Source organism: Lichenostomus cassidix, chromosome 1 (genome assembly GCF_008360975.1).
Source record: "Lichenostomus cassidix isolate B80296 chromosome 1, HeHo_3.0, whole genome shotgun sequence".
In the NCBI taxonomy this organism is placed as follows: Eukaryota; Metazoa; Chordata; class Aves; order Passeriformes; family Meliphagidae; genus Lichenostomus; species Lichenostomus cassidix.
This window is the reverse complement of record NC_139479.1, coordinates 22,789,935-22,810,405: the sequence shown is the minus strand read 5'-3', so window position 1 is coordinate 22,810,405 and position 20,471 is coordinate 22,789,935. Positions and strand designations below refer to the sequence as shown.

The 20,471-nt window shown below is 37.2% G+C and overlaps 1 long non-coding RNA gene across 1 annotated transcript; it reads right to left on the bottom strand.

The window, feature by feature from the left end:
• Positions 1–406: 406 nt before the first annotated feature.
• On the bottom strand, positions 407–6,766 carry LOC146444322 (uncharacterized). The gene is made up of 3 exons (XR_014848715.1): positions 6,350–6,766; positions 2,263–2,309; positions 407–500 (listed from the first exon to the last, which is right to left on the bottom strand). It is a non-coding gene; the product is annotated as an uncharacterized LOC146444322 (long non-coding RNA).
• Positions 6,767–20,471: the final 13,705 nt, after the last annotated feature.

Sequence of the window (20,471 nt, the reverse complement as noted above, 5' to 3'; positions counted from 1 at the left end):
TCTAGAGATAATTATACAGTGACGGCAAAAAACTTACTTCAGAAGCAAATTTACACAGGTAATACCAAGCTTACTTCAGCGCCTTTTTCCTCCACCAGTACAGAGGATCTTGTCTCCATTACTGAATTTTTGTCACTGCTGTTTCAAGGTCAATGACCCTGTTGCTGGTGTTGTAGCACCGAAGGCCCTTTTCAGAGAAGAGCTGCTGAAAAGTCATCTGCTTGCAGTTAGGAGAGGTGAAACCTCAGAGCATGATTAAACTCTCGCACGTTCGGAGCACAGAGCACTGACCCACTCCTCTGCCTCCCTTCCAATATCCTCGTGTTTCCAAAGTGTCTAGAGACTGGCTTTTCCAAGTAATATTTTCCAGAGCAGAAACAATAAATCAGTGAAAAAGGCATACCAAACGTCTTCTTCAGCAGTTCTGGGGTATACAGTATCCTTTATTACTGATAGGACGTGGTTCATGCTCAGCATTTCAGGATCTTATAAAATAAAAGCTGTAATGTATTTAATATGGTATTAGATAAAGTTGCACACTGTGCAACTGTCAAATCAACCACTCACTTCTTTATCTTCCAATTCCATTAACCTGTTTCCCACCTTCTGAGAGGGAACTGTAGCATTCTACATCTGACTACAAAATATATTAAAGTCACTAAAGATTTATGATTATCACTTGAAGTAAGATAGAAATGATATTATACTATTTAGTGCATCCTGTTGGAAATTAAAAGCTAAAGGCCACATCTCAACCAAGAGTAAATTGTCATATGCCATTGAAATTTAGAGATCCAAAGGCCTATTCCACCTCCAAGTCCAAAAAGGTACATACTAAGTAACAAATTTCTTCTTTATAAATCTTGTTTTCTGAGCCAAATTACAATACTTTTTCCCCTCCTGGCATTGTAAGAATGAAAATTTCATTGTGTGAATGTCCAAGAAAAAGAATAGTTTACAGTAATTCACACAGGAATAGAAGGCAGAGGCAAAAATGCAGTGAAACAGGTTTGCTTTGAGCAGCTAACGTTCACCACGTTGCCTTACCAAAGTGAAGATGAACAAGGAGACATCAGTTTCCAATTAATCTATTTGAGATTAACAAAGTTTTAAGTATACCTATTCTACATTCTGAATAAAGATTTAACATTTTTGGCAGGTGACAAATATGAGGGTAAAGGGAAAAAGAAATGGTGGTTAGAAGAAAAGGGGGAGTACTTCCTTTTTCAAAGATCTTTGAAATATTCTTTCATTCCCTGTGTAAATTGGGAGTCTTTTTTTAGTATCAATATTATTTTTTCTTTTATTATATTCAGTTTGAGCTCTGTATGTGTTATTTTAAAATTAGGTAACATTATATGCAATCTGCTGTCCTTCATATTGGAATTCTTCACAAACAAGATTAAAAATCCAGAGAGATATTATTGTCTGATATTGAAGAAAATAATTGGTTTTGACTCTTTCCTCCTACTTCCTTTGGATGACTTTAAATTACTCTGTCAATAGGCTACATTCCTTCCTAAAGAGCAGAAAATATGAATGCAATATGATGAATATTATATGAACTTTTGTTGACTGTAAGGCTTTTGGATCAAGGACTGTATTGTGTACTTTGGTTATACCCAGAATATTGCTTGGAAATTTCTTTATTAAAGAGGAAGAAAGAATAAACAGTACATAAATGAGAAGCAGAGAATGAATAGTAAACATCCCTTAACAATTTATTGAATGCAGAAGAACTCAAAGCTTGGGGATTTTTAAAGTCATTTTCTTTCTTCTTTCTAAGTATTCTTGGATCGACACATGTGTGAAAAATTAGGTCAAACAGAAAATCTTTTAGGGAAGTTATAGGCCAGAAAGCAGAGAGGAGATGCTAGGATTCAGCCTCAGTACAGATAACTAACATCCAATGTGCATAACTGCACACAAACAAATATATTAGAGAAGTAATATAGTAAAATTATTTGTTTATATTCATAATTATTACTTAGCTTTGTCAGCCAGGCACAGTCCCTTCAAGTCAGACCTAAGCGGACTCGCTGTGGCTGCAGGAGTCCAATGTCCCACAATGGGATTTTGGAATTACATAAAAAGAGCCTTCTGAGCTTTGGAAGATCAAAAAAGTGTTTTCTGCTTTTCAAAGCTTTTCCTTTTTGACTTTGTGGTGTGAGAATGTGATGAAAAACAGGTTTTGCAAGAAACTGAGGAAGCACTTGAACATTTGCAAAGGAGTTTGAGATTTAGGATTTCTGGTGACCTTACCTGTTGTTATCCAAGTCACCCAGAAAGACTCAAACAACAGACATAGCCTGTGGAAAAATAAGGTACCTTTCATGCATGGCAGTCTCAGTAACATCCCTAATGAAAGATGGTCTTAACTCAGAATTGAAAGATAATCTCACATATAACCAAGATACTCATTACTTCTCTTTAAGAATAAAATGAAAGGAGCAAGGTGGAACAGCTTGCCTTTTAAACTATATCAGGGACAAAGACTTGATATTCTGGGAGCTCTGTGTATGTTAGTGGACAAAATTAAAAATTCTGCTTGCTATATGGCCTGTTTTCCACTTAAAGATCATTATATAATTAGAGTAAAATAGTCTTTAGGGCAGAGTCAGTGCTGAGGTGCTTACTGTATTAACACACTTGGCGTGACTGCAGACTGAGTTAAAGACATTGGAATTATGGAAATAAAATTTTCTAACCATTTCCATGATCAAGGCTGTGAGAACTGCAATTCAAATCTTGGTATAGATGAGAGAAAAGATGTTTCTTTCCATTTCGGATCAAAAATCTTACAGGAAATCCTTCAGGTTTTGATATCCTGGGCACTAAATTGGTTTACAAGTGAGTTGGATTTTCATTAGAAAAAACATGAGACTTTTGTATAGCTTAGGATCCATTTAGAAATACTCAGGGTCTAACACCTTGAGGTTTTGAAATCAATGAGAGTGGAAAATGCTTGGTATCCCTGCAATTATGCAGTGCTTCAAAAATTATCTAAGATACAGTGTTTTCTTTGTTATACACTACAAGAAAAAAATTAATTTTCGGTAGAGTCCCTTTCTAAGGAAAGGAATCATGGCATGTGCTGGTGTTTAATATAAATACAAAGTGTATTGAGGTTTTAGGTTGCCTGTGTGTACAAGTGCTTTTTAATTTCTAAACACTCTGATCAGAGAAATTCATTTTTACCCCAAAACTCTATTGAAAGAAAAACAAAACCAGCTAAATTTTATGCTTTTAAAAAGTTTATCTGAAACTTCAAAATTCTTGAAAGCCAGCTCTTCTCCCCATCAACCTTCATGAGCTTCTACCTCTCCGTTTTACAGAAATGTGATCACTATCTGCATTCATTTGTATTTAAACACAGCACTTTCAGGAAGGAAAAAGTACACCAGGGAGAGAGTTTTATTTACATGGGAAACACATCTAGCTGACAGCCATAGCTTAATGACTGGTGAATAGCCCTACAAAGACTTGCTTCCTATAATGCCAAATTGCACTGCTTTCCAGAAAAAAATATTTTCCTCCTTGTGAGACCTGCCATTTGTACAAGTCAGTGTCAAGGATGGATGTCAGTGCTATGATGACAGATTTGGAACCCATGGCATAGTTTACATGTCAAATAAAATTATACAGACATTCTTCACTTTTCACAGCAATCATTTACAAAACTCAGGAAAAACAATAGATTTATAGCCTGCAGAGTGTGAAAATGTTTTGATGAGCAGTGTCATGCTAGATCACTCACCCTTAATAACACTCTTCCACATTTGTGTTACAAACAAAACCAGCTCAGGGCAAAACAAAATATTACACCAATTGCTGTTGGCCTTCCATGTAGAAGGGCAAAGAGGAGGCATCAGACCCTCTAGCTGGCTTCATTTTCAAAGCAGTCAATCTAAATGACAGATTATTAAAGATTCCCCACGGAATGGGACAAGGGCTTGTAAAACCTGATGCTCCTGCAGCAAAAATAATTTGTCATGCTTAGTCTGGTGGTTTGCTCTTTTAAATTCTGGGGGCAGCTGTGATTTTCTGTCACTGGGTGATTTGAGTATTTATTTCCTATTAAAGGAAACAAGGGGTCAGTAGAAAAGCAACATGTTATGCTCTTCTTTTTTAAGGTGTACACATCTGCTTTGACCTATTTTGGTCATGGAATCATATAAGTTGGAAAAGACCCTTAAGAGCATTGAGTCCAGCTGTGACCTGAACAGCACCAAGTCCACCACTAAGCCATGACCCTGATCATAACAGATCATCAGACCCTGGAGGCTGAAACAGAGTTTAGCCTCTGGTTAGAGTTTAGCTTCCCAGGTTAGGTGGGTCTCAGTGATCCAGCTTTCTCCCTCCCCCCCTCCCAACCTCTCCCATGCAATCCCTCTTCATTCACGGTCCTCAAGTCAGCCATCTCACTCCTCAGGCTCAGTAGCAATCACCTGGCCACGCTGACAGCTCAGAAGCCTCAGGCTGGTGAGGTTTGTTAGCAGTATGTTAGAGGGCAACCAGCAGAGAATGTTTCTTTATTTTAAAGAGCATATTTCTCTTCTTAGGGAAATATAAAGCCTAAGATTTCATAATCTAATTTAATGAAAAGAACACATAGTTAAGTTACAAAATAATCACTCCTCTTTCAGGCATATAGCAATGTGAGATGCTATCCTCATCTGGATGATTTTGGGGAACTGGACACATTCTTGCAGAGACTATGCTTGCCATTCCTTTCTCCCTGCACTGGAATTGTTCTTTTGCCACCAGTCAATCCACTGTCATAGGAAGGGGAATATGAATATCCTTAGGGTATCGCTACCTTTCTTTGCTGGAACATTTTTTATAGGTCCTCAGCCAGCAGCTAACTATTTTTGAAACATTGAATTACTAGTTTGATTGTTGATCTTAAAAAGAACATTTTCCTCATCTCTTTTTTTTGTTCTTGTAATGCTCACACACAGACTTGTTGTACTGCAAGGGGACCACATCCTTCCAAAATCATGGATTTGCTAACCAGGGAGTTCATTTTCCTAGAGAAAGCTCACAAAGCCACAGTTGATTCCTCCTGCTTATTGTAAAGGCTCATGGATAGATTAGGAAGTTGTACAAAACAACATGAATACAGTGCACAAAAATGCACAAATGACATGAGATTACATTGTGCAGGAAAGATATTTAATGTTGTTAACACATGAAAGTTGACACTCCAGCATGCGTTCATGACCACTTCCTACTTGTCAGCAGCTTCTGCAAACAATTAGGAGGCCACTTTCAGACAAGGGCTGAGGGTTTGCAGCCATCACTGCCTGAGAGCTATGTGGCACTCTTTTGGTGAAATTAGAGAAACCTTGCCAAGTACTCAGCTTCAGCAACATCAGAGATGTGTTTTTCTACATATTACTGAAATTGGAGAGAGCAGGTGTGATGCCACCATTTTCAGAGCCCTGCTTTTGAGGATAAAGTAATATTTAAATGTGTAGTTGATTTCCAAATCATAACAATTTTTTTAAAACTTGCAAATATTACTGAAGATCAATGGATTTTCTAGACATGGTGTGGTTGCCTCATCTCTGAAAGCATTCAAGGCCAGGCTGGATAAGGGTCCTGAGCAACCTGATCTAATGGAATGTGTCCCTGTCCATGGAAAGGGGGTTTAAATGAGATTATCTTTAAAGTCTCAACATAAACCACTGTGAGATTCTGATTTATTATCATTAATTGAGGTGTGTCAGGAGGTATGACAGTATATTCATAATTATTCTTAAGACAGTTTACTGTATTCCTTTAGTTGTCATTTTGCCCAACCTTAAAATGTCATTTAAACCTCTATCCCATCTTGCAGTTGGAGGGATGGTAAAGCAATCATGCTGAGTTGTAACTTCATAAACAGTTTTATCTGAATTATACTGTTCTTGGATCACCACTGGACTTTACAACAAACATGAAGAAGGCTAAATGAAAAAAATATACCCTCTAAAAATTGAGTTACACAAGAGTCTTATTTAGCAGTGACAATTTTTTTTTCTTTTTTTGGTGTGCGTGAAAAAAGAAAACAGTTGTGGTAAGAGCAAAAATTGTGTGAGAGGTTTTGTGTATGAATGATTTATTTCCATATCTAGGTGGGATTTATTTTAAAGGAAACATACATAATTTCATGCATTATGGAGTAACTCATAATATGCCAAGTATGCAATATTTGTGTAGATAGTTTGTGTGAGAAGACAGAAACACACGAACAGGCTGGCCTTCTGCTGTACTAGACCTTTCAGGTACAATAGTACTGGGAGAGCCTAAGCCCTGCCATACACATAGAAAATACCATTTAATTGAAATATCCCATACTGCTTACCTGACTCTGCTATTCCTCTTAGGCCAGATGTTCCTCCAAGACAATGATTCTAAGAGAGTAACAGCAGTTATGCTAACTATTAAATAGTCTTCCCTGTCAGGAGGAACACATCTGATGGTATCATTTATTTGCTCCATTTTGAAGCTTCTAAGAATGTACACATGTCACATGGGCTGGAGATTTCTCTGGCAGCCAGGTAGATTTGCCTTTCCTTAACTTTGTTTGTTTTAGAGAGGGAGGGAAAATGAGTAGGACTATAAATCAGTCCCTTCCCAGCCAGCTCATTTCATTTTTTCTTGGCCCCATCTGGGCCCCATTACTTGCAGAGCACCAGGGTTGCAATCAGCAAAGCATGGGGCACTGCAGAGCTCCTTACCACTTAAGCCTCAGAACAAATGCTGTTGGGGGAAATTAGGTCATAAAATAATTTCCTGAACCTGTGTTGCATAAGAAACTGGGAACAAACATGTGTTTCAAAATAAAGCTCTGTTAGGATGTCTCTCACTTTTTTTTCATTTCTTGTTCATATAGTGTTGTATTCATTCTATTTTAAATCCCATAATTGATATAATGCCAATACTTTGTAACTGGGTTTGAAAGGCCTTTTTATTGTCTACAGCAATATTAATGATCTAATCAGATGATGCTGGTATCTTAGCCATATGTGTATTGTATACATGGATTTCTGATCAGATGCATTAGCCAAGACTACAAAAATCTCAGTCAACTTAAGGAATTGAGTAGAATGCAAAAAGGAATGCAGAACAGTTAATATTAAACAGTCGCTTACGGTGTTTTGAACACCTGAATGGCAAACCATAATGTTGTTCTTATTTTAATCTAATCAACAGAGCTTGGTATGACAATCTGTCAGGACTTTGAGGAAGGACATTGTTCTACAAAACACATTAAGTCATTGTAAATTGCAACTTCATGAAAATCAATGTAAGCTGTTGTATGACATCAGACCTTGTAAGTATGCTCTCGATGCACATTTAAGCAAGAGCAGCTGATCTAGCTGAAATCAATTAATTGCAGAGTCAGTTGGAAGGAAATATTGGAAGTTATCTAGTCCAAGCTACCACAAATATAGCACCACCAGCACTACAAGAGGTTAGCCATAGCTTTGTCTAGCCCTCAGGCTGTTTTAATATCCTCTTCCAAGGCTCCACATTTAATTTATGTGAATGAAAAATTTTGAATTTCCCAAACATTCTAAGTCGCTCCCACAGACAGGACCCAGCTACAAAAATCGGAAGCAGAAATAAAGTTTTCTGATTTTCAGTGTATTGGAATTATGCTGGTATTGTGTGGCAGGTACAGGCATTTTATTTTGTTTTATTTATTTGCATTGTTTGTTTTACTTGTTTTTCTAAAACAATAGAATATCAGATATATAAGAATATCAGTCATCATCAGGGTGCAAAAGTCATGCATTTTATCCTAGAGGTGCTGAAAATGTTTTGTTTTTGAATTAGACATAAATCTTCACGCTGTTAACTCAGCTGTACAAAATTGGATTTGAAACTCAGTTAATGGGATAAAATCTCAATACAGCTACTCGTGTGTCAGCTCAATCTATAAGGGTAATCAATGTTCAGTTGCACTGAAATAAAATATAGAATCATCATATCATTTAAGCTGGAAAAGACCTCTAAGATTATGAGTTCAACCATTAACCCAGCACTGCCAAGTCCACCACTAAGCCACATCCCTAAGAGCCACATCATCACATCCCAGACAGCCTCTTCAAATGCTTGACAACTGTTTCCATGAAATTTTTCCTAATATTCAATTACCTCCCCTGGTAAAACTTGAGGCCAGTTCTTCTTCTTCCATCACTTGTTTCCTGGGAGAAGATACTGATCCCCACCTCACTACAGCCTCTTTCTGGCCATGGTAGAGAGTGATAAGGTCTCCCACGAGCCTCCTTTTCTCCAGGCTGAACAACTTCAGCTGCCTCAGCCACTCCTCATCAGACTTGTGCTCCAGAGCCTTCACCAGCTCTGCTGTCCTTCTCTGGACACTCTCAAGCTTCTCAATGTCTTTGTTATTGTGAAAAGTCCAGAACTGGACACAGCACTCAAGGTGTGGCCTCAGCAGTGCTGGGGACAGAGGGACAATCACTGCCCTGGTCCTGCTGGTCACACAATTGCTGATACAAGCCAGGCTGCCTTTGGCCTTCTTAACGCACTGGACACATCTGGCTCATGTTCAGCTGCTGTCAGCAACACCCCCAGGTCCTTTTCAAACTGGGCATCTTTCCAGCCACTCTGCCCCAGCCTGTTTGGCTGCATGAGGTTGCTGTGACCCAATGGTGGCAAGACCTGGCACTTGGCCTTGTTGAACCTCATATCATTGGCCTTGGCCCACTGATCCAGCCTGTCCAGAAATCTCTGCCCTCCAACAGGTTAATGCCACCAAATTTTGTGTCATCTGCAAAATGGCTGAGGATGCACTCAATACCCTCCTACAGCTTGTTGGCAGAGATATGAAAGAGGACTGGCCCAAAGACTGAGCCCTGGAAAGCACTCACTTGTGGCCTGCTGCCAGCTGGATGTAACTCCATTCACACCACTCCTTGAGCTTGGCCATCCAGACAGTTTTTACCCAATGTAAATACAGAAAAAATGCAAAAATACTAATTTGGAAATGTTGTCATAGGAATACCAAGTACTTCAGTGATTTTACCAAAAACTTTTACATTCTCTAGCTTTTCAACATACGTGGATTTTTTCCAAGGAAAATGAGAACACTTCAATTAGACTATTAATCAAAACCCTAGCAAATACTTGGGTAAAAATTATTAATGAAAATAATTCAGACACCTCAAAAAAGTCAATATGATTTGCTGCAATAAAATGAGAATATACAGCAAAACATGCTTTAATCAAGACAAAATTTATTTCTTCACGTGTTTGCTGATTTTTTTAATGATCAGTGCAGAATTACACTGCACTGTAATAAGGATGAAACAGCATTTTGACTATTGTGTTGTAATAAACCAACAGCTTATTCAAAAATTGGAATTAGAGACCTATTATTCTTTTTTTTTTTTCTATCAGGGCAATCTTTGGTAACCTTCAAGAAATGGAATAAAAATGTCTAAACCAAAGTATTGAGAATAAATATTACAAACTGGAAATTTTCATGCTAGACTTAAATTGCTAGCTAATTCTGTAAGAGGAATGAAATAGTGTAAAACTGCTCCCATTTATATCTCTGGGATGGAAAAACTATAAATTTCTCACAACCCTGTGCATGCCTTGCTTTCAGATGCAGGACTGGTAATTAAAAAAAAATATTTATTCCATCTAAAGAGACTTCTGTTGATTTCCTTATTGTTCTAGATGGCTGTCATCATTTTATAGGAAAACAATGGCAGTTGTGATGTCAGTGGTGAAATACCCAGAACTATGATTGGTAATCTGTCCATAAACATCCCTCAGCTCTGAATATTTCATGGAAGACCTGCAGGACAGAACCAGACTGAGCTAGTATGTTGCTGTTGTTAATATACTTCATTCCAGTGGTCAGAAAGGTCTGACCTGCCTGTTGTTAAAATGGAATGGAAAAGTGAAGTGCATGAGTATCTATCTATTTATGGTAGTGGAAAACACTGAAAGTAGGACAAGGTCATTTTGTCCATAAAAAAAGGGATATGTGGAAATGCATCTCAAGCACAAGACAGGATACTCTGAACAGCCTGTGGAACTGACATGTGCTACCTGCCAAGCTGGGATGCATTAATCATTTAGACTCAGCTCCTCTTGACCAGTAGTCTGTCCTACATGTGCATCTGCCACATGAAGTGTTATTTCTGGAGGGAGCTCTATGTATCTGTGAATTGAAACTTTTTTTACGTTTGAATTAACTGGCACTGTTTAATCTGATTTTTTTTATTTTTTTTTATTCTGCACATATTTTTACAAGTATGTTTTTCAGCTTTCTCTGACATGAGCACTACTGGAAAATGGTTACAGGCACAAGGCACAAGCTGAAAGGGCATGCTAGGTAATGACATACACATTCCCAAGTTCAGTCCTGTTATACAAGTTAACTCCCAATTTAGAGTTTCCTAGGTCAGACAAACTAGCAGGAATCCCTTACCAGAAGATTGTGCATTAGAAATGACATGAGAAAATGTTTGGGAGCATATGAAAAGAGTAGGCTATCTACTTCATCAGTGGCAGAACTGCCCATGGTGCACTGATTGATCACAAGGTCTGTAGTAAAAACTGCAAAATATTCTCAAAACAGATGGCTTAGAAGGATGAACCAAATCTTCACATTAGACTGAGGTTTTGATCACATAGGAGGTTTCAATCTTTGGGTATTAAAGGAATGAGATAAAGGAAGGAGGTCAGTGATAACATCTCCATAGGACAGCAAATTGATTGAAGCCTAAAAATATTTTATTTTGATTACTTGGAATGTTTATAGTTCACAATTAGTTGCTGCAGTTTTCCCTTTCCTAGATTCAAACCTTGCTCATTTAAACCCTCTTTTACCAAAAGGTAGTTTAGGGAATGTGTTGATTTGGCTCACTCTTTTCTTAAAATGGCATTCCATTCTTGTATACATTTCTTCTGCTTGTCTTGTTTAACTAGCAGTGCTTAAGTACAGGAACACTGCTCTACAAAAGCCCACAAAGAAGTAGTAATAAGAATAGACACTTTTAATCTGTGTGAAGGGCTTTATTTGATTTGAAATTGATGATGCAAAGAAGTCACTGCAGGTGTTTATAGTTATACTTAGTTTCTTGCATTAGCTAAAGTGAAAATGAAAAGATTTGGAAACCTTGTGAAATCTGAAGGTTCATTTTCTGTGATTACTGTAAGTAACTGAGTAGGTGAATCATAAAACACAAGGTGTCTCTAACAGCAAATCTCTGGAAAGGTCTTATTTGAGCTATTTTTAGGTCAAAAAGTTGTACTTAATGAGAGAAAATGGTAGACAGAATCTGTTTCCTATGACAATGTGAGACTGGATGAGTAGGAATAGTGACATTGTAGATGGGGCTTTATGAGGATATTAACAAGGCAGTTTTGGAGGGCAAAATTATGGCTTTTATTTGGCTAACTTGTCTTTTGAAAAAGCAGGTAAATTTTCATTCCACAACACTTCTTTGGGTCTCAAACAGAAGCAGTAGCATTCAAACTTGGTAAGGCTGGTGAGCAATTCTTCCAAGATGTTGTGGGCTTTTTTTTGGGCTGGGGCTCTGCAGTCCTTCAGAATACAATGAAGGACTTTTGAATGTAAACCATTAGAGTTAGTTACTTTTAGCTTCAGAGAAAAAATCTGATCTGTACTCAGATTTTAATTACTGTAACTTTATTTATGAGAAACATCTGTGTTTATCACTGAGAAACAAGCTCTGCTTTGAGATATAAACCACTAAAAATATTAAAATGTAGAACTGCCTAAGTCAGTTAAAGTGCATGGGGAAAATAATTAGTTATGCCTAGATTTATGATATCTGCTATTAAAAAGTATATCTATTACATATGCCTGAGGCCATATTTGGAATGTTAATTTTATAAAGTATTCGTATATTTGTATGTGGTATTTGGAAAGAAGAAACGTTTAATCTCATTTAGCTTTAGCTCTTCAGAAAGTAAGGCACTCAGCCTTCTCTGTGTTCAATGCAAATGGCATGTTTAATGCAAATCATCAGAGAAAAGAAATCTGTGATTCCTGGACCTTGGTTTGGAGGAGAGGTAAAAAGGCCAACGTTAGTTGAAGCCCATTGTGAATGCACAGATGTAACTTGCATATTCTTAATGTCTCTACCATAGAATGAATCTCTTTTCCTGACAGTATATCCATATGTTTGTGTTTATCTTAGGAAAAAAAAAAAAAAAGGAAAAATGTAATTTATTTCACATTGAGGGTTATGAATACAGTGGTGCTAAGACTTTAAAATAAATGAAAGAACCAAGTTCTGTTTTGATATTCTTATACATAAATATATGTGATGAAAATTTCTCTAGACTTCTGTGAAGACAAATGTGGTTGTGTTATACTGTCTTTTATTTCTCTTAGCATGTTTAAGGATTTTGTAAATATCCTTGCATAGTTTTTGTTTAGAATTAGAACTCAAAAGTCATTTACTCTAAAATCAGGATGAAATCTCACTTTATAGCCATGCTTTTTTAAGTTTTTAGAAAGATTCCTCCCACCTCACGTCAAGATGGATACCTGCATGGGTACCTGCAGTGTCCTTGGCTCCCTTGTCTAGGCTGGACAAGGAGTAGAATCACTTAATTAATATCCATGAGATGGTTTTCTCTACAGCAACATAAAGATGTGATGACAGCACAGATCAGCATTCTTTGCATAAATGTAATCAATGGGGAACAGTAGTAGTAACCCACAGATCTGGGGCATGTATTAGCAATCTGGTTTCAGACTCTAAAAATGCATATTCTACTACCTAATTAGTGCTAAAATATTTACACCTTCATAGCTGATGCATATCTGAACAAGGTATGTTATGCTGCTGTATGCTAAAATCACACCTTCATTTCATACGTGTGATATTAATAGATAAGCTACAAAAGGATCTATGATTTTCTTCATCCCAACTACTCATGAATATGAGTCAAAATTCTCAAATCATAGACTTCCTTCAAATATCATCAGTTCTAAAGGTAAGATATTCTGGGCTCTTTTTCCTCCCCTTCTAGCTTTTGAGTACTAGAATTTTTATTTTCAGATTCTTCTGCAGTCAGAAGAAGGAGAAATGAACAGTTACTTTTTTATGAACTCTGAGAAATGTAATTGCTTCACTTTAAGGAACTGTCACAATTTACCAGGAGTTTAAGGAGACTTTTAAGATCTGATTTCAAAGAATCTTGAATTTAAAAGCCTAAGAGATTGGTTAACATAAATAAACTGCAGCTGGATTATTAAACTTCTAGACACTAATTACCTTTGAAAACCCTGTGGATTCTGCAGAGCAGCAATTTAATGATGGTTGGTTTTGTACATAAATATTTATTCCTAACCATTTCTCTTTTAAATTCACCTTAACTGGACTTCAATTTAAATACATTTGTTAAGGTGTATTTTGAAACAACATATGACCACATCAGCATTTATGGGCTTTTACAGGGGTATAAATGATTGATTACACTGCTTTAATCAACACTCACTTTCTTTCTGTAAAGAGACTGTGGCAAAAAGCTAGAAAGGACATTAGAGAGATAAGAAAGGAATTTAATATAAACTGCAGTCAGAGGATGTGGTAAGAAATACTGCTGCCCCAAAATGAAGTCCACATCTGTTCAGGTAATAGTGGCAGAGGGAGAGGGAAGGAGAAGAAGTCAGGAGTGCTTCCCTGATTCCTTTAATGGGAGACCCTGGATCTCTGTTGTTAATTCAGGAAGTACCAATATGAGGAGCTGTGACAGAACTTTAAACAAGAGAGAGTGAGCTCTGATTTTAGTAGTGACATTGGAATTTCCACACCAGTGAGCAAGCAACCTTCCAAATGCCTTGGGTACAAGACAGAGTGGAACTTTAACAAATTAAACATTGTCTGTGACAGCTAAGCATGCTGTCAATGGAGCATTTTCATACACCAAAATAGGGATGAAAAACTAAAGGGCTTATCCAATGCAAGAAATATTCCTTCTTTGGAATTTGCGAATTGCTGGCAGTTTTAGACTTGCATTATATCTCTGGTAATGACACTTTGGGATTTTTTTTTTCCTGTTATTATTATTGTTCAGCACCAACTTGAGTCTTCACTGAAATCCAAAAGACTTTTACCACTGATTTTAACATTTTTAAATGCTATTTTTAGTATTCTTTGTGTGGCTTTCATTACATTGGAAGGCTATTCATTTACTAATGTGAGTAAACCATTTTTCTATGACTTCTTATTTCTTTCTCCAAAATATAGATAAGACCGTAGAAAGAGCCACAATGAATCAGACTAAAGATGATCTAATTTCTCCTGCTTATGTAAGGGATAATAACAGCTGTGTAGGAAAAAGTGTATGAACAGGGAATGAATAGCAGCATACCTTCTCAACACCATCAGAATTCCTGAGCTTTATAGTTAATAGCCCTGACTGGGTTCTTCCATGAATTTGTTTGATCTAATTTTGAATACATGTAGACTATTAGCATCCACAACAAACTGTATAGTTATATTGATTCCACTTGTTGGTTTTGGGACTGAGTCTGTATGTGCTAGCAGAACTGTACTAACTTATTTATCTGCAGAAAGCATCCTAGATGACACTGGGAATTAGGTCTCAGGAGCACATATTAAACAGAAACATATTTGATGTTAATACTGCAATAGCATGCCCTGTCTCCCAAAGAACTTAGTGATATCATAGACATCTGTGCTCCATCAAGTCAGATGTCTGAGTGAGCTGTTCAAATATGAAGATTCAAAGCCCCTGGAGTTATGACACCAATGCATGGAATTTCATGGACATCTTGTTTATATACATTTTCATTCTCTGAGCGACAGTAAAACAAATAAAGAAGAAAGGTGCAGATTTCCAGATGAGATTTGCCTGGAAAAAACTCTGTAACTTCTTTATTAAAATGATGAGGCAGTCTTTGGGCTAATTTAAGACCCATAGTAAATCAAGTTGTAAAAACAATTAAGTAAAGACCTACATTATTGCACTTGATTCTTTGCATATATAAGCATATAAATTAAAAAAAATGGAACTGTCATTTAAACATAGCTATCTAACAGAGCTAAAATATGCCTATCCTGGGCACAGACTTTGACCTGACTTCATGGCTCCTCAGAATTCAAATTCAAGAAATGTCTTTCTCATGATTGGCACTGAAGAATGAAAGGTATGGAAGACCTGAGTGTTTATTTTTGGCAACAAAAAAGACAAAAATCTTTTAACTGGACTGTGTCCAAAAGAATGCAATGGTCAAAGACCCAGGCAAAATTAGGTAAGAAATACATGAGGCAGTTTTGTCTATAGGATGTGTGGACTACAAAATGCACCTTTTATTAGTATTTTTTCTGCAGATTGGGTAATCACCCAAGTGCCTTTCAATATGTTGTATTTCTGAAGCAGCATCCAAGAGTCAGGACACTGTGTGGGCAGCCCTGTGGGATCAGAGGCAGCCTGACGAGTTTCACAGAGCCAAGAACAGGCTGCTTAATTAACCTGGGAGACAGGGTTTGAACTGGGAGAATTTTTTTAAGAAATCTCTAAGGAAATACAAGGCTGCAATTTTTTTTCCTGGAGAATTCTTGATCACTTCTAGCTTTTTTTTTTATATTATACCTATGTATCATATAGAGATTGGTTGCACAGCAGGGGATGGTTTGGAGATGGTGTCATTTAAAAATAACAAAACATGCACCTGTGGATAGAGACACATGCAGAAACAGATTTTCAAGACTATTTAGCAGAGGCAAACAGTCACAGTTTTCAGCATTGAAACATTCTGGTTTGAAATCAAGGTACCAAGCTTTCTCAAATGCTTTAAAAAACCCATGAGAGACGGAACCCAGCTTTAAAGACCCAAAAGACTTTTAAAATGTCATCTCTGTTCCTGGGGAAGAACCAAAAAGGAAAGCAACAAGCCAGCTGTTAGAGTGGTGTAAAGGAAGTGCCTTGGAATGACCATGTCAGGGATAGGTGAGGAGAAGTCGGATACAGAGGATCTTGAGCACGTGCCCCATTGACTTGCTCCTTCTAAACATGAATCAGAAGCCACAAAAAGCTCAAGGGTCACTGTGCCACTCTGGGTCTCTTACAGACATACAAAATCTTTTCTCCACGAAGTGAAGGATCCACAGGCTTTTGCTCGTCTTTACTCCTCAGTGAGGTATTAAACAATGAGCTACCTACTAAGGTAAAATGGTGGAGAGAACTGAATCTTTAGCTCTTCTAATTAGTTAACTTCTTTTACAGGCTTGCATCATGAAAAATCAAAATTTACTGACTCCTCCCCTCCAAAGAAAGTCTGTGTCTCCTATCAAATAAGTTAAATTGGTGTGATATATGCAGACAGCAACATTATTTATACGAGGGCTATCAGCAGGATCTGAGCAGGGTAATTTATTTCATGGGTCAGTAAGGCCCACGGCAGACTGAACAAGTTGTTTGCATTTATCCAAGAGTGTGCAGTATGAGGAATTTTAACAGGATAAAATTGGACACCATGGACAAATATTGCTGTCTTCTTTATTTTTTTTCCCCTTCCCTCCTGCCCTTTTTTAAACTAATGATTTGATGATCTTGTTTCCTTCAACATGTATTTTTCAATTTTGTGTAGTAATTTAGAGATAAAAGTAGTCTGCTATGGAACACCTAATTTTCAACTCTTAGATGTGGAAGCCAGGAATCCCATGCATTTCTGCTGAGTGTTTCTGTTATAATTCATTATTAAAATTTGTTTGTATTACAATTTGCAAGTCAAAGAAGCAGTGAAATTTACAGTTATTAACCATGGACATTTGATTCCACCCTTCTTAGTATAACAACAGTGAATGGAATTGTCTGCCTCCTTTAGGTGCCTGGTATTGCCTCATATATAGAGATTTGGGGGTTCAGCTATATTGAAGAAGCTCACCCGTTGATTAATACAAGTACTCAGTCAACATTTGCTCTATAAAATTCTTCCATATCTCTTCTTTTGAAAGCAAATAAATAAATCCTATATATTTTATAACATTTGAAACACTTACCTTTTGTCTGTAATCCCAACTCCATTGAAAATCAAGTGGGAAAACACAATACATTGTTTCAACATGGCAGTAACTACATGCTGAAATTACTTTTCAAGCAGAGAATGAGTGGATGAAGATTACAACATCAGTAGCTTCTTGTTTTATATAATTCTTGGTCTTTCCAGTCAGGCATGTTGCCAATCATACCATTTTTAGGGCATATTTATAATGTGAGTCGCAAGAAGAAAACTCAGCTGCCAGCTATAAAATTTGAGTAAATTAAAGTTTGTAACAAACCAGCAAATGATTAGCACATGAACAACCCTGAACCTTCATGAACACACCTGAGCATCCATGCCTGAATAAAACTGCAAAGTAACGCAGTGTTGTGGTACAGGATATGGTGGTATTGACATGGCTGCTGCAATTGTATTTATGGCTCCAATAAAACTGTGCAATCTTCAAACCTATGGGTTTCTGGCAAGGTCTCACTGTGCAGTTAAGCCACATGCTTCTGTCTTAACTTACAGGCTCAGGTAGCTTAAAGCTCATCTTTATACAGCGGTAATGCAGCTGGAACTCAGTGCAGGTATAGTGCCCTCCATTCCTGTGAGGTTTCCCTGTGAGGTGCTCTGTGTTATGCCAGAGAGCAGAGAAGACAAAGAAACAAGCTGTCCTAGGTTGCAATATAGATGTATTTAAGTACTCTATTACACCAGCTCTGGGCTGTTAGCTGCTATCACCTGCTAATGACCCACCCCACATGACAGACAATGGGCCATCAGGGACCCACCCCATGACTCATGGAATTATCTCATCCCATTGTGGGATGCTCTGCCCAGGAGGGAGGAACCAGGTGTTCCCACCTGGATATAACCTGGCCTTGGAACTGCCTGAGCTAGCCCTGTCTACTGGGTTCCCAGAGGACCAGAGCTACTACTGGATCTTCAGCTGGAGACTAGACCTTCACAGGATCACTGCTTCAACTGGACTACTTCAGTTAGACTGCTACTACCACCCTAACAGGGTGTCAGGTTGTATCTGACTTTGTCTGTGCTTTTCCTTATATTATTTCACTTATTTTTAATTTCAATCTTGACTTGTGATCTCCCACTGGCTTGTTTTCAAACCAATACGCAAGCCCAGATTGGCTTGCACACAGATGCATCAGATGCATACTGTAACCTTTATCAGAATAAAGGATCTAGTCCAGTCATTTCTGGTTTTTGTTATTTTAGTCCTTTCTTCTGAAATTAAATGAACTTAAGTACAAATATATTTCCCAGTGTATAAATTAATTAAATCAGTTTCAATTGCGACTTAGAGAGACAGAAAAAAGGATTCCTTTCTTAAAATGGTGGAGGCCTGCATATCATCATCAGGAGTTTTGCCATGCATCCCTTGAACTGCTGAATTTTTACTTTGAAAACTCCCACAGTCTGCATCTGACAGGAGCAATAAGTCACAAAAAGCTTGCCAAAATTACCATGCCCTTTTGTATATTTTTTTAAAAAGTGATATTTGGACCAAAGTATGTAGCGCTGCTAGGTGAGGCAGTTGTTTCTTTAAGCTTATGGACTAGAAAGCTGTTGGGGAGTGTGTTACTCATGTCTGAGTTGGTTCTAGTTACGGGAATCCAGTGCACTGGAAATTTAGGCATAACAGCATCTGGAGCTTGCAGAAGTGCTGCTGAGGTTTGGCCAGCTCAGATGAAAAAATGGAGCAGATCTTTCCTTAATTATATATAAATATTTTTGAGCTATCCCTGCCTGAAAACCTGTGCAACCTGATGAAGAGCTGCAATTTGTACTTGATACTGCCTTAAAAGACACTGATGTTCTCACAGAATAAGACCTGCCTGCCCATATAGAAATATGTGTCTCTTTTTAGATGTCCAGATCCAGTCACCTTTACCTTATGAACAGTCTCACTCAAATTACTGAAAGTTAACTGAAGAGCAGAAAAGGATCCAACTGGAGTAAATGTATCAGCATGCAGACCAAAACTTTAACTGTGGAGTCTCAATTTTTTTACTTATGGAAACTGGATAAACATCTTTTTAAAAATCTCTGTGATTGAAGAGGAATATAGGTGTCAGTTCCTTATGTAACCTGCATGCCCATACATTTGCTCTAATATTTTTCAAGTATCCTATTTCATAGCATGTATTTTTAAAAGCTTTTCTCTCATGCTCCAGGTGTTGTTTTTAGGGTTTTTTTTCTTCTTTTTTTAAATATCAGATTTACAGCCTTATTTGCTACAGATTGGGCAATTCTTCAATGCTGATATTGTCAATCGGTTTTCTACTCATGCAGGGAAGAAGTTAGCAAGTGCGACACACTGCTAAACAGAATAGCATCGTTTGTATTATCTACTGCATTCATGCAGCATTAGTATTAACTAAAGTATAAATTGCTGCTTTTCTGTTCTTCAGTAATGATCTGGACTGGGAAAAGTAGTGCTCAGTTCCTTAGACCTTCCTCTCAGTCCCTGATACTCTGGCCAAAGTTTGCTAATTTTACAGAAGCCTGTGTCTCCATTGCCTCATACTGTGGGTGGCCATTCCCAGCAGATTGTTTTTTCCAATTAGGTTAATTCTTTGTAAAGACATCTGAATTTTATTTTCTGCTGTAGGTATGTCTACAAGGCACAGTGCAATTAAGAGTCTGTTGTTTATACATTACAAGTGTAATGGATTATTATCTCTATCACACATAACAAGGAGGCATCACAGGGTAGCAGTCTCCACCCTTTGGCCAGAGAAGAGCTAAACTAAATCATGCCTGTAGCTAAAAGTCAGATGAAAATTGGTATAGTAAGGGTTTTTTGTCAGCATGGATTTTTTTGTTTTGTTTTTGTTTTGCATGTTTGTTTGTTTTTTCCCTTCAGTGAATATTGTGAATGTAGGAAAGATTCTCATTCTGGATCCAAATGGAGTCCTTGAGGTTTGGAAGTCAGTATTCCTGTTCAATGAAGGGAAATCCAGTGATGCTACAATTATATAAAAAATCAAATGTATGCCTATAAATCAGCAGATATGTGGAATCTGCATGAATTAAATAAAGAACTATTTGCTGGTTTAACTGTATTAGAAGGTCTGATGTCTTTTTCAGTAATATTTTAAAAGATCATTTGTAGACACAGTTGTTTTATTAATAAGTCTAATTACTGATGCAGCAAATAATATTACTTCCAGTGGCTTATAATGGCAGAGTTCTTTCAGTTACTTTAAAGCAAAAAAAAATTTGAATAAATTTTATGCCAAAAAGTTTGGTCAGTCTTTCAGATAAAATTATATCATAAAAGGTTTAACATATGCTAAGAAAAAACCCTACAAGTAATAATTTTCATACAATATGTAAAAGTGAATTGTTAACTAGATTCTGAGGTTTTAAAAATATGAGACTGCTGTTACATGGGTGCTGCAAACACTGTAAAACAGTAAGTTGACTG